General features: G+C 38.4%; 1 pseudogene; it reads left to right on the top strand.

Moving 5' to 3' along the window:
- The first annotated feature begins 854 nt into the window (after window positions 1–854).
- LOC116585586 lies at window positions 855–2,057 on the top strand (annotated as a pseudogene).
- Window positions 2,058–11,499: the final 9,442 nt, after the last annotated feature.

Here is an 11,499-nt window from a genome sequence, read left to right as displayed (position 1 = left end):
CGATGGAGAAGCCAAGAATATGCAATGGGGAAGGACAGTCTCTTCAATAAATGGTGTTGGGGATATTGGACATCCACATGCAAAAGAATGAAATTGGGCCACTATCGACAACATACACAAAAGTGAACTCAAAATGGATTGAAAACTTGAATGTAAGACCTAAGACCATAAAACTCCTTGAAGAAAACACAGGTGGTAAGAAACTGACATAGATCTTGGGGATGATTTTTTTAATCTGACACCAAAAACAAAGCAAAAGAAGCAAAAATAAACAAGAGAGACTACATCAAACTATAAAGATTTTGCACAACAAAAGAAACCATCAACAAAATGAAGAGGCAACCTACTGAATGGGAGAAAATATTTGCAAATTATATATCTGTGAAGAGGCTTATATCCAAAATATATACAACTCAATAGCAAAAAAAGTCCAGTTAAAAACAAGAAGAAGAACTGAACAGACATTTTTCTAAAGAAGCCATACCGATGGACAACAGGTACATGAAAATATGCTCTATGTCCTTAAACAGAGAAATGCAGATCAAAACCACAGTGAAGTATCACCAGACACCTGTTTGAATGGCCTTTATCCAAAAGACTAGTCATAATAATTGTTGGTGATGATATGGAGAAAAGGGAAGCCTTAATGCACTGTTGGTGGGAATGCGAACTGGTTCAGCCGCTGTGGAAAACAATATGGAGGTTCCTCAAAACATGTGATCAGCATAGAACTACCATGTGATCAGCAATTCTACTTCTGGATATTCATCTAAAGAAAACAAGAACATTAGTCTGAAAAAAAAAAAATCAAGAGATCAAAATAGTTTTTCCTCTGGAAGCCAGTGAGCTTGAGAGGAGCATGGCTTTCTTTCTCTCCCTGCCATGGCATGTGCCTGCCCACTGGTATCAGTATACTTCAAAAAGAGGGAATCTTCTGGCAAAAATGTCACTTTGCCTGCTGTGTTCAAGACTCCCAATTGACCAGGTATTGTAAACTTTGTTCACACCAACTTGTGCAAAAACAATAGACTATCAATGAATTAGCATGACAATAGACTAACAGTGAATTCACTGTGCTATCAGTGAATTAGCATGTCAGCAAACCAATCCTGAGTCTTGGGGCTCAGATTTCTAGAGTTCGAGTCAGTGAGACTCACAGTTCTTGCCAGGGTGGTTTTGAAAATATGTGTCAAGGGGCTGCGTGTTTGCACCGACCAAGACCCGACACCATAGGCAACGCAGAGTGAACACAACAACAGAAGCGATAGGCCACGTGCTCCGCCCAGGCCGCCTTTGGCCTTACCAGCGCTGGGCATGTCTAAAGGTCAGCAAATTGAGAAAATGCCTGAACTTGTTTTGGTGGTCAGAGATAAAACTCAAAGCTACAAGAAGGCCAAGGAGCCTGATTTGCTTCTTCGGAAACTGAACGCCTGGAGTGGTATCAAGAAGGTCTATGCCTCTCAGCAAATGAGAGCTGGCAAGGGCCAAATGTGTCCTATACAGCACAGGAAAGACCCTGCCTCCTTTATAATGAGGACAACAGTACCGTGAAGGCCTTCAGAAACATCCTTGGAATGACTCTCCTTAATGGAAGCAAACTGAACACTTGGAAACTTGGCCCCTGGAGAGCATGTGGGACGTTTCTGCCTTCGGACCAAAAGTGCTTCCCGCAGGTGAGATGATCTGTGGAAAAGCTCAGAGATCCAAAGAGCCCTCTGAGCACCACACATGGTAGAGTCCTAAAGTGGAATCCATACAAAACCCCGTGAATCGTATTGAAGCTAAACCCATATGCCAAGACCAGGAGCCGGAATAACCATTCTTCCCTGGAGCAAGAATTACAAACTCCAGATGGATAAGGCAGCAGCAAGCACTGGAAGCCAACTCAGATGAGAAGGGTTCCAGGCAAGAAGCCTGTGATAGGGAAGACAGGAAAGAAGGCTGTTGGCATGAAGGAGCAGAAGAAGCCTCTGGTGGGAAAAAAAAAATGCAGTTATCGAGAAGAGAAGCCTGCAGAAAAGAAACCCACCACAGAAGAAAAGAAGACTGCTGCCTAAACTTAAATGTTTGTTCCATGAATGTCTAATCATCTTGGACACCTAATTCTGAATAACAATCTGACCAAAGGCAGTGAGGGGGAAGAATAGATCAAAACAGTATGGTTTTTGTGTATTACACCTCTGTGTCCATTGCAGCATTACTTATCATGGCCAAAATGCAGAAACAACCTAAGCGTTCATCCATGGATAGATAAAGAAATTGTAGTATAGGGACGCCTGGGTGGCTCAGTTGGTTAAGCAGCTGCCTTCAGCTCAGGTCATGATCCCAGGGTCCTGGGATCGAGTCCCACATCGGGCTCCTTGCTCGGCAGGGAGCCTGCTTCTCCCTCTGCCTCTGCCTGTCTCTCTGTCTGCCTGTGCTCGCTCGCGCTCTCTCCCTCTGTCTCTGACAAATAAATAAAATCTTTAAAAAAAAAAAAAAAAAGAAATTGTAGTATATATATACAATATTATTCAGCCATCAAAAAGAACGAAACCTTGCCATTTGGGACAACATGGGTAGACCTGAAAGTCATTACGCTAAGTGAAATAAATCAGAAAAAGACAAATACAATATGGTCTCTCTTATACATGGAAGTTTAAACAAACAAACAAACAAACACCAAGCTCATAGATCTAGAGAACAGATTAATGGTTGCCAGAGATGGAGGGTGGGAAATGAGAGAATGGGTGAACATTTTCTTAGTCTAAATAAATTGAATTAAAAACAAATCACTCAAATTTAGCAATTAAAATCCAAAAGCAGATTTTAAAATAATATATCAGCACCATAATAGAGAGATTTCACAAAATCAAAGATGGCTGAATATTAGAAAAGCAGTGAATAAAACCCATAACATTATAAAATTTAAGAAGTATCATATGATCATCTTCACTGATATCAGAAAGGCTTTTGATAAAGTCACAGCAATCCTTGCTCAGATCATTCAGATGAATTTTTCTGAACATCATCAGGCATAAATAGAGTATATGCATATACATGTATCTCATCATATATATACAGATATACATATATTTATACACATATATCGGTATATAAATATGCACATATGTATTTAAATATATACATATGTGTAGGTGTATATATGCATATATACCTATACATATGTGTCTATAAAGATGAGTAAAAAATTAGCATTAGTGTCAAATAACGCTAAATATTGCTTAGAGACATATATATGTAGTAAACATGTAAAGATACAAATGGGAATGAAAAATACAAATTCAGGAGGAAAAGAGGCAAAATGAGACTGGCAAATATAATTAGGGGTCCAACTTATTTATAATTTTCTCTTCCTTAAATTGACAGATGGGTACCTAGATTCTCATTTTCCTCTGTACAGTTTTTGTATGTCTGAAATAGATCAGGAAAAACGGCGATAAAAAGAGAAGAGAACACAAGCTTTTTGAAATCAAGACAAAACTCAGTTCCAACCTCATCTATGCAATTTCCTGGCTGTAGGCTCTTGATTAGGTCCTTTAACTTCCCTGAGCTTCAGTTTCCTCAACTGTAAAATGAGGGTAGTAACAACTTATCTACTTCCTGAAAGTATGTTTTAGCATTTAGCAAAGTAATAAACACCTAGTGTGCACTTAACGTATTTGATACTTCTCCTGACTTGTTTCAATAAGGCTGACATTAAGTGTGTGTTTTTGCATTCCAAATGTGTGCATGTGGGGATGTTTACAGGGCATATGCATTTCAATTTCTTGGTGCTCAGTCCTTGGGTTCTTAGGATTTTTTACCATCCTTTTTCACATATGACCTTTTTATTTTGCACTTCCTGTTTTAATTTTAAACATAGAAGGGACAATTTTCTAGACAATCAAAAGAACAGCTGCTAGGGGAAAAAAATAGAAATGAAAGAGCTGAATGATTGAAGGTTGACACTTAAAAGAATAGTTTTGCAGTTAACAGCTGTGTATTCCAGAAATATCTGACAAATACATGATAACAAAAAGCAAAAATTGCTACTAATATTGAGAACTCATAGCTGGAGAGCTGAGAACTACGGAAAAACAATGACAAAATTTCAGTGTTGACCTTAAGTTTCTAAATGAGTTATAGTTACATGACAAGAAACGAAGAAAATAATGATAAATCTCCTCACAAAATCTAAATTTTATGGCAGTTAAGGCATAAACAAGCACTGTGAAATACACTTTAGATATCATTTTGGCCTTTTAAAACATGTTTTGAATACTGAACAACAAATGTAGGTCATTGTCAATGACGACGTTCTCCTGTAATTCTAACGATTTGTCTCTGTTCTTCTCCTCCTCGTCTGCCGACAGACATCACACTTTGAGTCCCACCACCACACACACACCCCGGGTGCTTGTCTTTCTGCTTCTCTGTGGGGGTAATCCTTGGTCTTCTCTATCTGTGAAGATAGTTAATGAAATTAGAAAGCCTAGATACCCCAATGTGAAGTCACGTTTGCTGAATTTAACACATTGGACAAGATTTTGCCTCTCTGAGCTTTAGTTTTATTACAAAATAGGGACTAAAGCAAGCCAACATACAACACAGGCCTTTAAGAAAAAATCTAGAAGCATCATTCAAATGCAAGATATGATTAATCTCAGGAAATACTGTAAACTGGGTAGTAAAAGGGACCAGTTTCTAGGTGGTTCTTCTCCCAGGAAACAAAACAAACCCTTAATCTATTTGGTTTCCTGTTTCGGTATCTCCCAACAACAGCAAAAGCAGATATATATGAAATTTTCTCTGTTGTCTTCCTTAGCCCAACGTGCTTTGCAGTTCATGTGGATTACATAACTTTTGTTTATTTATTTAACAAATCCTAATTGAGAACCTTTTTACCGTTTACCTGTGGGTGCTATACTAGGTGGTTTGGACACATCCCATGAAGAAAAAAAAAGAAAAAAAAACCAAAGATAAGGGCTCCTAGATGGCTCAGTCAGTTAAGTGTCTGTCTTTGGGTCAGGTCATGATCCTGGAGCTCGGAAATCAAGTCCCACATTGGGCTCCCTGCTCGGCAGCAGGGAGTCTGCTTCTCCCTCTGCCCCTCCCCCTGTTCATGTTCTCTCTTTCTCTCTTCCCCCGCCTCAAATAAATAAAATCTTTTTTTTTTAAGATTTTATTTATTTATCAGAGAGAGAGAGAGCGGGAGAGAGCGAGCACAGGCAGACAGAATGGCAGGCAGAGGCAGAGGGAGAAGCAGGCTCCCTGCTGAGCAAGGAGCCCGATGTGGGACTCCATCCCAGGACGCTGGGATCATGACCTGAGCCGAAGGCAGCTGCTTAACCAACTGAGCCACCCAGGCATCCCTCAAATAAATAAAATCTTTAAAAAAAATTGTATGTATATGTATATCTATAGATATATATCTCCCCCCAAAATCCTTACCCTCTTGGAGTTCCGCATTCTCTCTGAGTGTGGGTGGGTGGAAGAAGGAAGAGATAATAAATAATAAATATTGGAAAAAAACCCCTAGTATTCACAGCATGTTAGGAGATGATCAATTCTATGGGAAAAAAGGGGTGGAGCAGGGAAAAGGAATGGGAAGAGTTTTCAGGAAGGGCTTGTCAGCTGGGTAGAAGGAGAGGCTGCTAGGTACAGTGTCTAACTGGGTAGGTCTCCATGAGGAAGCTGCTTTTTTTTTTTTAAAGATTTTATTTATATTTGATAGACAGGGATCACAAGTAGGCAGAGAGGCAGGCAGAAAGAGAGGAGGAAGCAGGGTCCCCGCTGAGCAGACAGCCCGACGTGGGGCTCGATCCCAGGACCCTGAGATCATGACCCGAGCCTAAGGCAGAGGCTTTAATCCACTGAGCCACCCAGGCGCCCCGAGGAAGCTGCTTTTGAGAAAAGGCTTGAAGGGTGAGGAAATTACTCAAGAGAACATCTAGAAAAGAACATTCCATTAAAGGGAATATCCACTGCCCTATGGTGGCACTTTCTTGTCATGTGTGAGAGAACAACCGGTCCTTGTGTCTGGCAAGGAATGAGTCTGGGGAGAGTACCAGAAAAGGAAGCTAAACGATAACATTTTATCAAAAAATACCTTACTTAAGGGTACCTGGGTGGCTCAGTGGGTTAATGCCTCTGCCTTCGGCTCAGGTCATGATCCCAGGGTCCTGGGATCAAGCCCTGCAACTGGCTCTCTGCTCAGCCAGGAGCCTGCTTCCTCCTCTCTCTGCCTGCCTCTCTGTTTACTTGTGATCTCTCTCTGTCAACTAAATAAATAAAATCTTAAAAAAAAAAAAAATTAAAAAATATATAAATAAATAAATAAAAATACCTTACTTAAAACTTGGGAGCCTTACTAAAACTTTCAAAAAAAAAAAGGCAAAAACAAAAAAAACTTCTTTCTATAAATTTTAAAAGCAAGAAGACCTCAGTTTTTGTTCTGATGCCTGATTGTTTCAATGAATATATGATTATTTCTTATATGTTACATTTTATTGGTAGAAAGATACACTTAGTATTCATTTTTTCCTATTCTCTTTCAACCTTTCCCATCATTTATGACTATAATCAGCTTTGAAAATCATGAGGCCCCCTCACACTTACCCTACATTTGCTTTAAGAGCTGCTCCCAGTAGGTTGGAGCTTGCTGTCCAGGTTTTAACCCTGCTCCCCAACAAAGTTCCTCTAAATTGTTATCCCACAGGGAAAACTGTCTCATTGTCTTTAAGCCATCCACCCAGCTGCCTAAAGAAAACAACTGCTAACAAGAGTGAAAAGCTAATGCGTCCCCATTTCTATTTCATTACAAGGAAGAGGAAACCAGGGTAAACCCAAGTCATGGATGACATAATTTAGAAATCAACTTCATGTTTCCCATTTTGAAGTAAAAAAAAAAATGGAGGTGCACTCTGGAAAAACAGCATGGCGTTTCCTCAAAAAGTTGAAAATAGAGCTACCCTACAAAACAGCAATTGCACTACTGGATATTTACCCTAAAGATACAAATGTAGTGATCCGAAGGGGCACGTGCACCTGAATGTTTATAGTAGCAATGTCCACAATAGTCAAACTATGGAAAGAACCTAGATGTCCATCAACAGATGAATCGATCAAGAAGAAGTGGTATATATTTACAACGGAATACTATGCAGCCATCAAAAGAAATGAAATCTTGCCATTTGCGACTACGTGGATTGAACTAGAGGGTATTATGCTTAGCGAAATAAGTCAAGCAGAGAAAGACAACTATCATATGATCTCCCTGATATGAGGAAGTGGAGATGCAATGTGGGGGGCTTGAGGGGTAGGAAAAGAATAAATGAAACAAGACGGGATCAGGAGGGACACAAACCATAAGAGACTCTTAATGTCACAAAACAAACTGAGGGTTGCTGGGGGAGGGGAGAGGGTGGTTGGGTTATGGACATTGGGGAGGGTATGTGCTGTGGTGACTGCTGTGAAGTGTGTAAACATGGCGATTTACAGACTTGTACCCCTGGGGCTAATAATACATTATATATTTATAAAAAAATTTTTTTTAATTATTTTTAAAAAATGGAGGTGCAAGGATGTTCACTGCTTTTCCTTCCTCACAAATTATGATGAGGTGTGGTATTATGTTACTGTTTATCCCAGGCAGGAAGGGAAATCTTACAATATCACCCTCTACAACAGAAGAGAAATTATGCTTTCCTCCATCAAATTTTCTTCCTCAGCTCAGACTTTGCTTCACTGAATTAAATTTATATTTATCAGATAAAGCTATTTAATATTTTGCCAGGTTTGCACTAGGAAGGTTTTAGGGGTTTTTTTTCTGAGAAATTTTAATAAAACATAAACTCATTCCACCAAGATTTTTTTTTTGAAATTCAGACTATCTGATCTTTAGGGCAGGATTTTTTTCAACAATTGTAATTATTTTCTAACATCTTCTGTAATACATCATTCTGCTGTTTTACAGCACATTTGGGTAATAAATTTTTTATTCATTTTATCTAAATTCTGACATCCTATAGATCTGGCATTAAATTATTTTGTTTAGGTTTCTACTAGTAAGTAGCTGAACGTCAAAACAACTTAAAAGGTTGTTTTAAGGAGAATGAACAAAGAGAAAACAACACTCCTTTAGTTCGGCAGGTTTCGATGGATGCACTTCTGTGTATAATAGAAGATCATGTCACTGTGGAATCTAGGACAAAGAGGGCTTTTTAGAGAGCATGCATTCTTCGCTAAGTAGGGGCTGTTAATTCATACAGTTCAAAGAAAGAACCCTGAAACATATTGTATTTTTCTATGTTCTTACTTCTCCTCTACCACCAATTTCCTTCATTTATATTTATGCACTCCTGCTCTTACTGGCCTATGTACGTACACTCACTTTACTGGAAATGCTATATTCTCTGATGGCAGTTGATAGAACCATCATCACTTCCCACACTTCTGTGCAGCAGAATGACATTTTTTTTTCTGATGCCTTTTCCTCAGAGGAGATCACTCTTATTGTTTGGAAAACCCAAGGCTTACGCTGTGTAGGGGCCATCCCTCGGGCTCCCTTGAGAAGAGTAAATGAAACGGACAAACACAAATTCTGGAAAGTTTTCTTCTGCTAGTTTTCAAGATTCTTATAGTTGTTATAGTTCGTTGATCAAAATGATCATATTGACCCATCAACCAGTAACAAAGAAGAGAGGAAAGTAAAAAGTGGGGTATCTTGAAAATCATCGAAAGAAAATCATGAGATATTATTAACAAGTATTAACATACATGACTGTATAATGAATTTGTCTTGATGAAATTAAGTACCTTTCCATATATCACAAAACTATTATAAATACAGGTAGTATGACCCTGGAAAGAAATACAAGAAGTGCCTCATTGGTTGTCTCCGCTGATGGGAATGGAGAGATTAATTTTAAAGAGAACAGTCTGTACCCTGACAGTAGCAGAGTGAGATGGGCACTCTCATAGATTGCTGGTGATGTCTACATGAAGCATTCTGTCAAGAAAACAATTTGCAATATTGATCAAGGACCAGTAAAATTTTTCATGCCTTTAACCTGAGTAATTCCATTTTGAGGAATTTATTCTAAGGATATCAGCTGAAGTGTAGAAGACGGTTTGGGGGTTTGGGGGGGGGGTTGGTTTTGTTTTGCATTTGCAAAATATATTACTGAAGTATTTTTTACAGAAGTAAAAATGAAGGAAAACTTAAAAGTCCCAAATTGGGTAGGATTAGGTAATCCTTTTTCTGTTTCCCAATTATTTTGTACATACATTTTATTCAAACAGCCAGCATAGTGGGTTCTCTTCATTTGCATGGATACCTTCTTGAGTAACTGAGTTCTCAGAGTGAGACAAAGAATTTTCATCTCTGTGATCCCAGAGCCTACTGTAAAAACTGGGGCCCCATAGACTCTCAGTTAATAACTTGTAAATTAGTAAAATTTCACTTTATTTGTCATGCAATCCATAATGACCACTAAGATTTTTATTTCCCCCAACTCTCACTGCCTACACACCCATAAACATGAGACTAATTCATTCCATTTTTGCAGTTTAGCAAATTAGACTGTTTAAAACAAACTGAATTTAGCTGTATCTGTTTGTACATATAGATAGAGCTATTGGCATGGTCATAAATAAACTGAATTCTAAATCAGTATATGAACCATGACAGGTATTAATATAAAGATAAGCAGTAAGATAAGAGATAATATTTCAAGTCACTTTTAAGACTTTACATGAACTTTTTGATGCTTGAGAAAACCAAACGATTCAATGTCAGATGTATCCCAGAGGATACGTGAGGCTGATACAATGTGGAATAAAAATTACAGAGTTTGGAAAATCAATGTCATATATGTATATATGAAGATTGAGGCCATTTTCTGTATCTTAAAAGTAATTTTAAGCTGCTTTAAGAGGCAGTCTTTTGAGTGTAAGCCTCCTCACTCAGCTCAATTACATCCCAGCACAATGAGAAAAATTGCGAGTGAGTTCACAAAACACTGTGGGAAAACTATTTTAGACTGTTATTGGGAAGTTGTCTGTACATAGAAGTGTAATAGCTGCACTTCAGTCCAATTCTGGTCTTTGCAATTTACTTTAAGATGTGCCAATCCTCAGTAAATTATGTGAGAAGGGGACAATGAAATCATTATTTACCTGAATTGTAATACATTCCTATCTTACTCCAGGAGTAGAATTAAATAAATCAATAAATGGAAGGGTTCATGTGTAGAAGATTGAAGTGCCCACACATACAACTTTTATTCCGGGTTTGAGGGTGAGAGGAGGTAGAAAATGATTTCAGCAATAACAAATTAGAAAACTAGTGGAACTTTTTAAAAGCATGAAGAATTAAATCCACTTAATTTCTGAGTATCTGCTAATGTCATGTAACTCTGGATAACATTTAAAAAATCATATATGAAAAAATAAACAGCTAAATGTTGGACAACAGAGAGAAAACTCACCTTAAACAACTCAAGCAATTCCTCTAGAAAGGAGAGGAAAGGGAGAGAGGGAGGTAGGACAGAAGGAAATAGGGAAGGGGGAGGGAGGGAGGAAGGAAGGAAGGAATTGAGAGCTTGTATAGTACCTAAAGTACCCTCTTATAGGGTGCTGACTACCTCCTGGCCCGGTGGGCAGCAGACAAGGTCTTGGCCACGCTGAGGAAGAGACAATATGGCACACCAAAAGTGCCCCAGAGTTTTAAAACTTAGTTTTACTAATACCAGCTAAGACAATCTGATTGAAATAATTTCTTTAAATCATATATCTACATGTGAAAAAATAACTTTGTCTGTACCATAATATAAGGTAAAATCATATATTTTCTCCTCAATACATGTTTTCCTAAGTGCTGCTCAGTAAATAGCACCTTTCCTTTTTCTCAGATCTACGGTGGTCACGGCGGGACGGGGGGAGGGTAACATACCAATCAATGCTACATCTAGTTGCAAACATTATTTTCTGAACTCTTCAAAGATTGGTGTTGGTGCTTCGGTAAGGATGTTGGTGGCTCCGAGAATTCTGTGAGTTTTAATTAAGGTCTCTGGGCCCAAGACTCAATGTAGAGAGAGTATAATTGCGCTTTATGCCCTAAAAAGCGGTTTGGATATATTTCCTTGAATTCAGGTATTCAAATAAAGTTTGTTAGATAACTGTAGGTTTGAATATTTCAATGAAGATGATAATTTAATATGACAGGAAAAATGAGAACACTTATAATCCGTGTTCCCAGGCCATAGTGGCCTAAAAGAACAAAGCTTTGTGTCAGAGTAAGAGTAGAGATAACGTCGAACAGCAGAATAGATGGAATCCCACCCCACTGGTCATTCCTTCATTTCACTCAACAAGTATTTATTGAGTATCACATAAGAACCAAGCACTCTGCCAGGCACTGGGGGTATGATGGCAAACAAAAGTAGACATGGTCTTTTGTGTACCTTAAAATCTGGGAAAGGCATTGAGTAAATAACAAGGAAGTCTTACCTAGAC

This window comes from Mustela erminea, chromosome 3, assembly GCF_009829155.1.
Source record: "Mustela erminea isolate mMusErm1 chromosome 3, mMusErm1.Pri, whole genome shotgun sequence".
Classification (NCBI taxonomy): domain Eukaryota; kingdom Metazoa; phylum Chordata; class Mammalia; order Carnivora; family Mustelidae; genus Mustela; species Mustela erminea.
Note: the sequence above shows the minus strand (reverse complement) of the source record. Positions and strands in the feature narration are given on the sequence as shown.